This window comes from Choloepus didactylus, chromosome 11 (genome assembly GCF_015220235.1).
Source record: "Choloepus didactylus isolate mChoDid1 chromosome 11, mChoDid1.pri, whole genome shotgun sequence".
In the NCBI taxonomy this organism is placed as follows: Eukaryota; Metazoa; Chordata; class Mammalia; order Pilosa; family Megalonychidae; genus Choloepus; species Choloepus didactylus.
The window spans coordinates 71,239,975-71,249,495 of record NC_051317.1 but is presented as its reverse complement, the minus strand read 5'-3'; positions in this window follow the sequence as shown (position 1 = coordinate 71,249,495).

The window sequence follows — 9,521 nt, the reverse complement described above, 5'->3', positions numbered from 1 at the left end:
TTCTCTTGATTATTTCAATTATTCTTTTACAGCTGGATATCTCAGCACATGGTGCAGAGGTGTGGTAGGGGAGCTAAATGTTAGCTATTAGGATCACAGACTACCTAACCAGCAATAAATGACTCATAATAAAATCACTGACTCTAGCATTTTCAAACCTTCTATATTTTAAATGATTTTATAATTTATCACCTTGATAACCATGCAGTTACCACAGAAACCTTTACTGGAATACAAGCAAGCATTAATACTTGCAGAGAGTCAATATTTGAAAACTGAAATAGATGAGGTTTTTAAAATATTAAATGTTGTTCTAAGTTAGATAAGTTACCTATCATATGCACAGTTTTGAAAAATATGTAAACATTTATAACTAAATTGTGCTATGATTTCAAACAGTGCTGTTCAATGTTTTCATTTCATGGCACACAAAGAATATCAAAGTATTTGTATGGTACAAATAAGGATAAACTGAGGAGGATTTGGAGGGGCCAATAGGGCTTGGTTTTAAAAAAAAATCATTAATTTTATATTATGAGTGTGACAAAAATAGAAAATATTTGGGGGAAATAGTTAATACTGAATTTGTATAAGACGTCCAAAGAAAACACTTGCAAATTTTTATAAACTTTAGTTTGTTTCTACATGTATCAGTAGAATTATAACCATTCTCTGTTTTAGGGAAAAAGTATTTTGTTGAAAAAAACTTTAACTGTACAATGATTATGTTTAAGTAACAGGTATATGACAAGGCAATGGTTTTTTATATTATCAAATTAGCCATGTGTACTTTCATGGTTCAGAATGCATCAGTGCCTACCCTGGCATGACCTGAAAAGTGGAATTCAACCATACCTTGTTGTCCATCAGAATTGATTGCCTTCAACACTGTCCCTCTAGGAAGCCAGATTGTTAAAGGAAAAGAATATGTCTACACCTGCACAAACTTTTCCAGAGAATGGAGAAAGAGAACATTTCCCTACTCACTTTATGAGGTCAGAAAACTTTGATACCAAAACCAAAAAGGATATTTCAAGGAAGTTAAACTGCTGGTCAATATTATTAATGAACAATGATGCAAATATTCTAAACAAAAACATTAGGGAACCAGAACCAACAAAAAAGTAAAAAGAAAGTATATATCATGACCAGCTCCCAGGGACAAATCAGTCAATATAATTCCATGGGGAGAGAGAAACAGGAGGTAGGGGCATGGAGGGGGAGAAAGAGGAACAGAAACAAGGAGAAAAAGAGGGACAGAAAGAGATAGAGAGAGAAAGGGAGAGAATCTTCTTATGATCATCTCAATAGATGCAGAAAAAGCATTTGATAAAAATTCACCATCCATTCATGCTAAAAGTTCTTATCCACTCATAAGAATCCTACTATCTGCTTCCAAATACAACTTCTAAATCAATCTGACAATGATCAAATGATTTTATGAACAAGCAGTCACACAATTCCCAATAATGAAAAAGTAACTGTTCTCACTTTGAGAGAGACAGAGAAAGGAAGAGGCTCCCACGCTGAAACTCCAAGTCCGCTGGCCCGTGTTAGATCGTCCTGAGAAGCATAGCCCTCAATCCTCTTACAGCTTTGACGCTATCAGGTTCCTGGAGGTTTGCCTTCACAATGTGGTTCTTGTGGGCGAAGAGCAGCTACAGGTTTCTCCGACCACTGCGATTCCAGCCGGAAAATTGGTTTCCTTCCTGCAGCCTCTAGAGCTGTGGACACTGGCTCTCTCGGTACTCTGGGCCGCAGTTGTCTCAAGTGCCGGCTTCCCCAGGCAGCGATTCTGGCTGGATCTGACTCGGAATCACACGGGCAGCTCAGCATAACTGTTCAGAGCAGCAATCATTTGCAGGCTGAGCAGCAGGTGCTCCATCTGTGTTGAAATCGGTGACCCAGGCACTGATAACCAAGGGCCAGAGGGCTCTTAAAGGAGCTGGTTTTCAAACTCCCAGAACCCAAACTTGCTAGAGTTCAAATATCAGTGCTTCTCAAACTCTAATGTGCATAGGAATCACCTGCTGATGTCTTTAAAAGGAGATTCTGATTTACTAGGTCTGGGGTAGGCTGGGTTGAGAGTCTGCATTTCTACTAAGCTCTCAGGTGTTGCCGATACTGCTCTCTGGACACGGTAGATTACAAATCCCAGTTTACATCCGGTCCCACCTGGCAAGAAAGGTAGGAAGGGGGAAAAAAAGTCCTTTTCTCTTTTCTATCAACAAATTATATCCCCCTGTTGGGGGCGACATCATCCACTCACTTGCCAGTGAAAAGGATGGAAGGAAAGGGCTTTGCCTAGGGAAGTAGGAAAAGTTAAGTTTGGGGCATGGCATTGGGGAAAGTGAGAAAGTGGATGGTATCCACATAGACACAAAGTGCTGCACTCTGTTCTCTGTTTTGATCTGTCAAAAAGACACTTGTCTTAAGCACTATGATACAGAAACGGCAGAAAAGCTACCATTTCAAATGTCTGAGCATACTCAGGTTTTAATGGGGTTGGAGAATAAAGGGTTTCATATTAGGAAGGGAAAACTGTTTTAAATCTCAGTAAAGTCATTTTAGGTTGAGTGATCTCTAACGTGATGAATAATTGATACATTTTATGAATTATCACTATCTCCTACCCAACACACGTTTTAAAATTTTTCTCCAATTTTTAAACACCTTTTCACAAACCTTAAAACGATAATGAAACAATGTGAGATCAAGAGTCTTTATTTCTTCACACCAAACGGCCAGAACATACGAGTAGAATTCATTTAGCCTAATATTTTCAGGTATTGATCAAAATCAAGTTCCTTCATTCTTGAGAGGAAATCTCTTTTCTCATGTCCCAGTATCCACCCTTCATTCCTCTTGCTTTCTCCTCTAAAGTTATAAGACTGGTGTAGAAGTGGAGAGAAACTTTGTCAACTTTACATCACAAATTAGTTCCTTTTACTGATTGGAAAGTGTAGTGAGAACTCCCTTTTGGAATCCTGAATGATGAGGGAAGGATCCTGCCCAAGTGGTATGGGAAAAGCAGGTGTGGGAATAGATGACGTAGAAAAAAGCAAGGGGGAAAATACACTGTTAATAGATGAATAGATGACAGATATACAGACAGGAGACAAAATCAAAATACCAGTTGCCTACAGGGATAGGAAAGGAACAGAATGCATGACACTGGGATAAGCTACACTTCCCTGAATAAGTTTGTTTTATAGGTTTGGCTTAGAAAAATTTTTAGTACTTTACGTAATTATAAAACCATTTAAAATCCTAAATTTGATCAAAATCTACAAAAATGATCCTAAATGTGCCACAAGTCGGTCTTGTAACCACACAGAGAACTACTTCAAGTGACTTTAAATACAGTAATTTACTATTTGTCTTTAGTGAGACAGACCTAAGATTAAAAAGAAAACCTATCAGAAATTATAATGATTTCAGCAACTGTATTATTGGTGTTGGAATTATTAATCTGAGATAAATATGTGTGCATTTTGGGAAAAGGTGTAATTATGTTTAAGTTGTTGGAAAGTATTGATGGAAGGAGGGAAGAGAAGAGAGTGGTACATTTCTCTCCTCTGGAGGAAGTTTTTCTTATCTGGTGGAAACTTCTATACTCCCCACGATTTTTTTTTTTTTTTTTTTTTTTTTTTTGGTTTACACTTGGTTCTTTTAAAGACTACTAACTGCTGGCTCCTATTTTAATTTGAATGTCTTTTGTTTCTTAGCACAAGCTGTGCAACTGGGCCACTATTCTTATTTAAAACAATCTTAGATTTTGACTTTTGATGCCAAGAACTTTTCTTATGCTTACAGGCCATTTAGGTACTCATTTGACTGAAGTGCTCATTGAAGTATTTTGTCCATATGTGCCAGTTTGAACATATTATGTCCCCCAAAAAGCCTTTATCTTTGATGTAATCTTGTGTGGGCAGATGTATCAGTGTTATTTAGTTTGTAATTCTTTGAGTGTTTCCATGGAGATGCACCCCACCCAACTGTGGAGAGTCATCACCAACTCTGGATAGTTTCCTTGGAGGTGTGGCTCCACCCATTCAGCATGGCCTTGATTAGTTTATTAGAGCACTATATAAGCTCAGACAGAAGGAGTGAGCTTGCTACAGCCAAGAGGGACACTTTGAAGAAAGCACTGAAGCTGAGAGAGTAGCTGCAGATGAGAGACAGTTTGAAGATGACCATTGAAAACAGACTCTTACTGCGGAGAAGCTAAGAGAGGACAAATGCCCCAAGAGCAACCAAGAGTGACATTTGGGAGAGAAGCTGAAGCCTAGAGAGGAACGTCATGGGAGAAAGCCATTTTGAAACCAGAACTCCAGAGCAGACGCCAGCAATGTGCCTTCCCAGCTAACAGAGGTTTTCCAGACACCACTGGCCATCCTCCAGTGAAAGTACCCGATTGTTGATGTGTTATCTTGGACACTTTTATGGCCTTAAGACTGTAACTGTGTAACCAAATAAACCCCCTTTTATAAAAGCCAAAAAAGAAAAAAAAAAAGATTTGACATGCAAACTAGTATTTTCAGATGTATGTCAGGGCTTAACCTAGAAGGCAAACAGTGGCTGCCAACGACCTTAATTTTCCCTTTAAGTGGTTTGTTTTTGTTTTTTTTTGTGTGTGTGTTTGCACTGGAGTTAAACACCTAAACCAATAGATTAATGAAAAGGCTTTTATGGGATGAGGGGAGTAAAATTTCATGGAGAAATATCCCCTCACAATCCATATAACCGGTAAAAGCAAATTTTGTTACGTTATCATTGACCAAACGAGCGTGATTAATTCAGAAAACTTCAAAAAGTGTCTGGAAAACGAAGGACAGAAAAAGGAAGGGGCCCCTGCGCTGAGGCCTTGCGACCACTGGCTATTCAAGCGCATCATTTCCGCCAGCGCTGAGCAGAAAAGTTAGATTAACCCGCGCTGCATCTTCCCCATCCACCAAAAGAGAAAGGAAGAGCATGCGGCGATGCAACGGGACCTAAGTGGCACCAGGCGGGCAGTGCAGGTGTTATTTTTGAAAGAGCAATTGATTTCAGAGACAGTAAAAGCGAGAGCAGGCTGTGGAAAGCCTGGGAGAGTGCAGGCTGAGCGTCCCTCCAATGCCCGCCGCGACCAGCGCCCTCCCGGACCGCCCCCGCCCCCGCACACGCACCTCCTTGCACTTCCTGAGACTCCGCGGCTCCAGGCGGAGTTCTCTGATCCTCTCTTGTTGGCAGGAAGATGCCAGAGTCTCCACAGAGCTGTCACTCAGGTGAGGAAGTCCTGCAACCTTTGATCCCTTTGTAGATCCAGCCCTGGAACTGAGGAATCACGCACCTACTCCAAACAGGACAGTAGAAATGAGCCTTTTGCGACTTGGTAATTCATGTCTACTTTCATAACACTTGGTGTTCTGGTTTGCTAATGCTGCCAGAATACAAAATACCAGAAATGGATTGGATTTTATAAGGGGGTTTATTCAGTTACAAAGTTACAGTCTTAAGGCCATAAAGTATCAGGGCAAGGCATCAACCATAGGGTACTTTCACTGAAGGATGGTCATTGGCGTCCAGAAAACCTCTGTTAACTGGGAAGGCAGGTGGCTGGCATCTGCTTCCTCCCAGGTTGCTTTTCAAAATGGCATTCTCCAAAATGTTGCTCTTGGGACGTTTTGTCTTCTCTTAACTTCAGCTCCTCTTCAAAATATCACTCTCAGTTGCTCTCCAAAAGGATCATTAAATGGAATAAACTATAGCCTCATTAAATGCCAAATAAAGGATATCTGTACTTATAGTTTTACTGTGGATCAGATGCAAGTAGGTAAAATCCATTTACAGTAGGGATGTTTTTTTAAAGCCATGGTTTTGCATTTGTTCTTCACTCAGGTTATGCTTCTATCCATAGTAGTATTGATACAATAATAATGATTATATTTCACAAAGGTTAAATGTATTTATTATGTGACCAAACACTGTCACTTCATATATATTATTTCATTAGATCCTCAAAGCTACTTTGTGAAACTTGTTTTTTTATCCTCACTTCACAGGTTAAAAAAACAAAACAAAATGAGACTATAGTTTAGAAATTTTAAATGATAAATACATTTAGTAAGGGATAAAACAAGAATTTGAAGTTCAACTGCTATATTTAACCATTGGATAGTTAAAGCCTCTCTCTCTCCTCTTTTGTCTTTCTCTCTGTCTCTGTCTCTGTCTCTGTCTGTCTCTCTCTCTCTTTCTCTAATTCCCTGTAAGGTGGGAATTCAAAAGTAGAGAACCAGAACATGAAGTTGAAAGGCTGAAGAATTACTTTGGCCCCACCTCCATTCCAAACAATCCTCCCCCAGCAAAATTCTCCTTGGAGACCGATATTCAAATCTCAGCTCTGGCACAAACTATGGTTTTATTTGGAGTGATTTAAGCCTTGGGGCCTTGTTTTATTTTCTTAGCTGCCAAACAACACCATGAAATGGGTTGGCTTAAACAATTTTAATTTATTTGCTCTTGGTTTTGAGGCTAGGAGAAATCCAAAATGAAGGCATAATCAAGGTGATGCTTTCTTCCAGAAGACTGGGACATTCTGGAGCTGGCTGCCAGTGATCCTTGGTCCTTGGCTTTTCTGTCACATAGCAGTGCACATGGTGGCCTCTCCTGGATTCACCTTTCTCTTTTGAGTTCTGTCAACTTACAGCTTCTCTCTGCTCCCTCTGGCTTTCTATCTCTGTGGCCTTCTCTATAAGGCCTTCAGTAATAGCATTAAGACCCATCCTTGTAAAAAGGTCCTATTTACAAGGGTTCACACCCACAAGATTGGATTAAGTTTAGGGACATGTTTTTCAGGAGTACACAGCTCCAAGCCACCACAGCCTCTTCTGTAAAAGCAGAGGGTACCTGTCTGTCAGAAGTGCTGTAAACATCAGACATCACATATATAAGGCAGCTGGAAGGTATCTGACTTTTCATAATCAGCAACCCTACCTATGGCCTTTCTTATTTTTAACCTTAATCCAATCACTCACTCATACCAATTCAATTTTATGTGATTGCATCCAAAATGATTGAACTTTTAATTTAACATCATTAGGCCACACCATCTGAGGCAATTTGCTCCAAAATGTAATGTCACCATCCAAATTAATCCCTCTTATTTGTGACAGAGCAAGAGCCCAACAGTATAAATCCATACTCTCAGTGGTTGCTGAATCCTTTGCCTCTCCTGTCAATAGGCCAAGACACTGCATTTCTGTTGGTCTATAGACTGAAAGCATGGACCAGCTTTTTTGGCACATGTGTGAAGCAGGCCTGGGATTCCATACAGAAGACTACAGAGCTCCAAATGTTCTTGTTTCTGAGCTCAGAAGATTCTTTGCCGTGGCCCCTTCCTTTGTACCACAAGTTGGGAGAGCCCTGAGGACACAACCGACATTTCAACTGAGAACTACTTTCCAGTCCTTGTGGTCTATTGAGCTGGGCCTGCCCTTATCATACAAACTTGCCTAGGACCCACAGCACTTTGGGACCAGGCCCAGATCTGCTTGCCTGGGACCCAACACCCAGGACCCAGAAGGAGTCAAAATCAGCCTCAGGAGAGTCTGGCGCTGCAAAGCAACAGGACAGACTCATACCCCAGCATGCTCGTCTCACCAGATCCGCCCATCTCCAGCGATACACAACTACAGACTGAGAGCTGCTCCCACCACCGTGACTTCTCAATTGATGTCCTCCTTCCCCCTACCCTGCCCCACACTGTAGAACTTTAAAAATTAAGGGGGAAAGAAGGTCAGGAATGCACAAGCATGCATGAGTAGTACTTCCTTTGGAACTTTTGGGCCAGGACGACAGACTTAAGAGCTCTGAGGTTTCAGCCTGAGAGGCTTTATTTGTTCTTCCTCTTCTAGAAAAATTTTAAACTTTTCATTTATAAAGTCTCTTTATATTCTCAGTATTAAAGCAATAAATGTTGTTTTTATATTCTCTTGTACATGTTTGGTTCTATTTCTTAACTGTAGATATAAAGAGAAAAGAGGGAGGAGAGGAGAGGGAGGGGGGCACACTATGATGGACAGGGGAGGCAGGCAGTCCTGGGGGTGGTGGTGGGAGAGGGTTGGGGGTTTCCAAAGCGCCAAATGGCAAAAAGCTCCATTTGTAGGTCTCAAACTAAGTCAGCCTTAAAATCTGAGCAAGTAGTGGCAGGACTGGGTGGGAGCACCTCTTGTTTCTTTGAATTCTCTGTCACCACTACTCACAGCCACTAACCATGTTCAGACCCTGCATGCCCCGATCTCTGGTCTGGTTCAGTGCCCAGCAGGGATCAGAGGAGTTCCTGGGAAGCAGTACCCCTGACTGGTGTCCCCGGATCCCTGTGTTAAAGAAATTAACACATATGGGAGAGATCAGGAGGTCTTTGTTTAGAATTTTTATTTATTTCTTGAGTGGAGGGCATGTGAGAAAGGAAAACAGTAAAATTTCAAGAAGAATTACTAAAAGGAAATGTCTTCTTTACCTTTATCTTTTATCTCATCTAAAAATCCTGATCAATGGAAAACAAACATTCCAAAAATAAACATAAATAAAAACTTTAAATATTTTATTTAGGAAATCTAGATTCATTTTTTCTACTTCGTTAAAAAGAAAAAAAGATATATATAAGCTAAGAAATATAAAGGTGAATCGATGCTACTGCTTTATTTCTTTTCATGGTGTTTTGGTGCAAAAACGGAACACACTCAAATACTTTAAGCATAAAGGGATTTATTTATTAGGTGAGCAAGATAATTTAATATCTGATAGAAAGGTGAAGACAGATTTTTAAAGTTTATTTTTTATTGTAGTAACATGTATGTAAGATAAAATTTGCCGTTTTAACCATTTTCTATTGTATAATTCAATGACATACATTACATTTACAATATTGTGCTACCATCACAACTATCTATTATCGAACTTTTTCATTACCCAAAACAGAAACTCTGTACCCATAAAATAATAAATCTGAATTCTCCTGCCACAGCCCTGTGAATTTCTAATCTACCTGTTGTATGTACGATTTGCATATTCTAGATATTTTATATCAGTGGAATCATACAATATTTGTCCTTTTGTAGTGACACAAATTATTTTGTAGTAACACAGAGTAATGCCTCTTAGTCTGCAAAACTGGCTCACCAAGGGAGCCAATGACTTAACCAAAGAAGAAAACCAGGAATCAGCCAGCTCTCTTCAGACCATGGTGCCCTTGCTATGCTGATGAAACCAGTGAATGTTAGTGTCCTGGGTCTGCCAAGTGTTTGTGGGGAATTTGTGCCTAGAGTAAGTCTTATGCCCTATTGTTGGAGGTAAATGCTGCATTCATCCTAAAGTGCAATCTGGCAAATTCTGTAAAATATGACACAATTCTGTTCTTGCTAATGCTGCTGGAATGCTAAATACCAGAAATGGATTGGCTTTTATAAAAGGGGGTTTATTTGGTTACACAGTTACAGTCCTAGGGCCATAAAGTGTCCAAGGTGATGCATCAACCATCG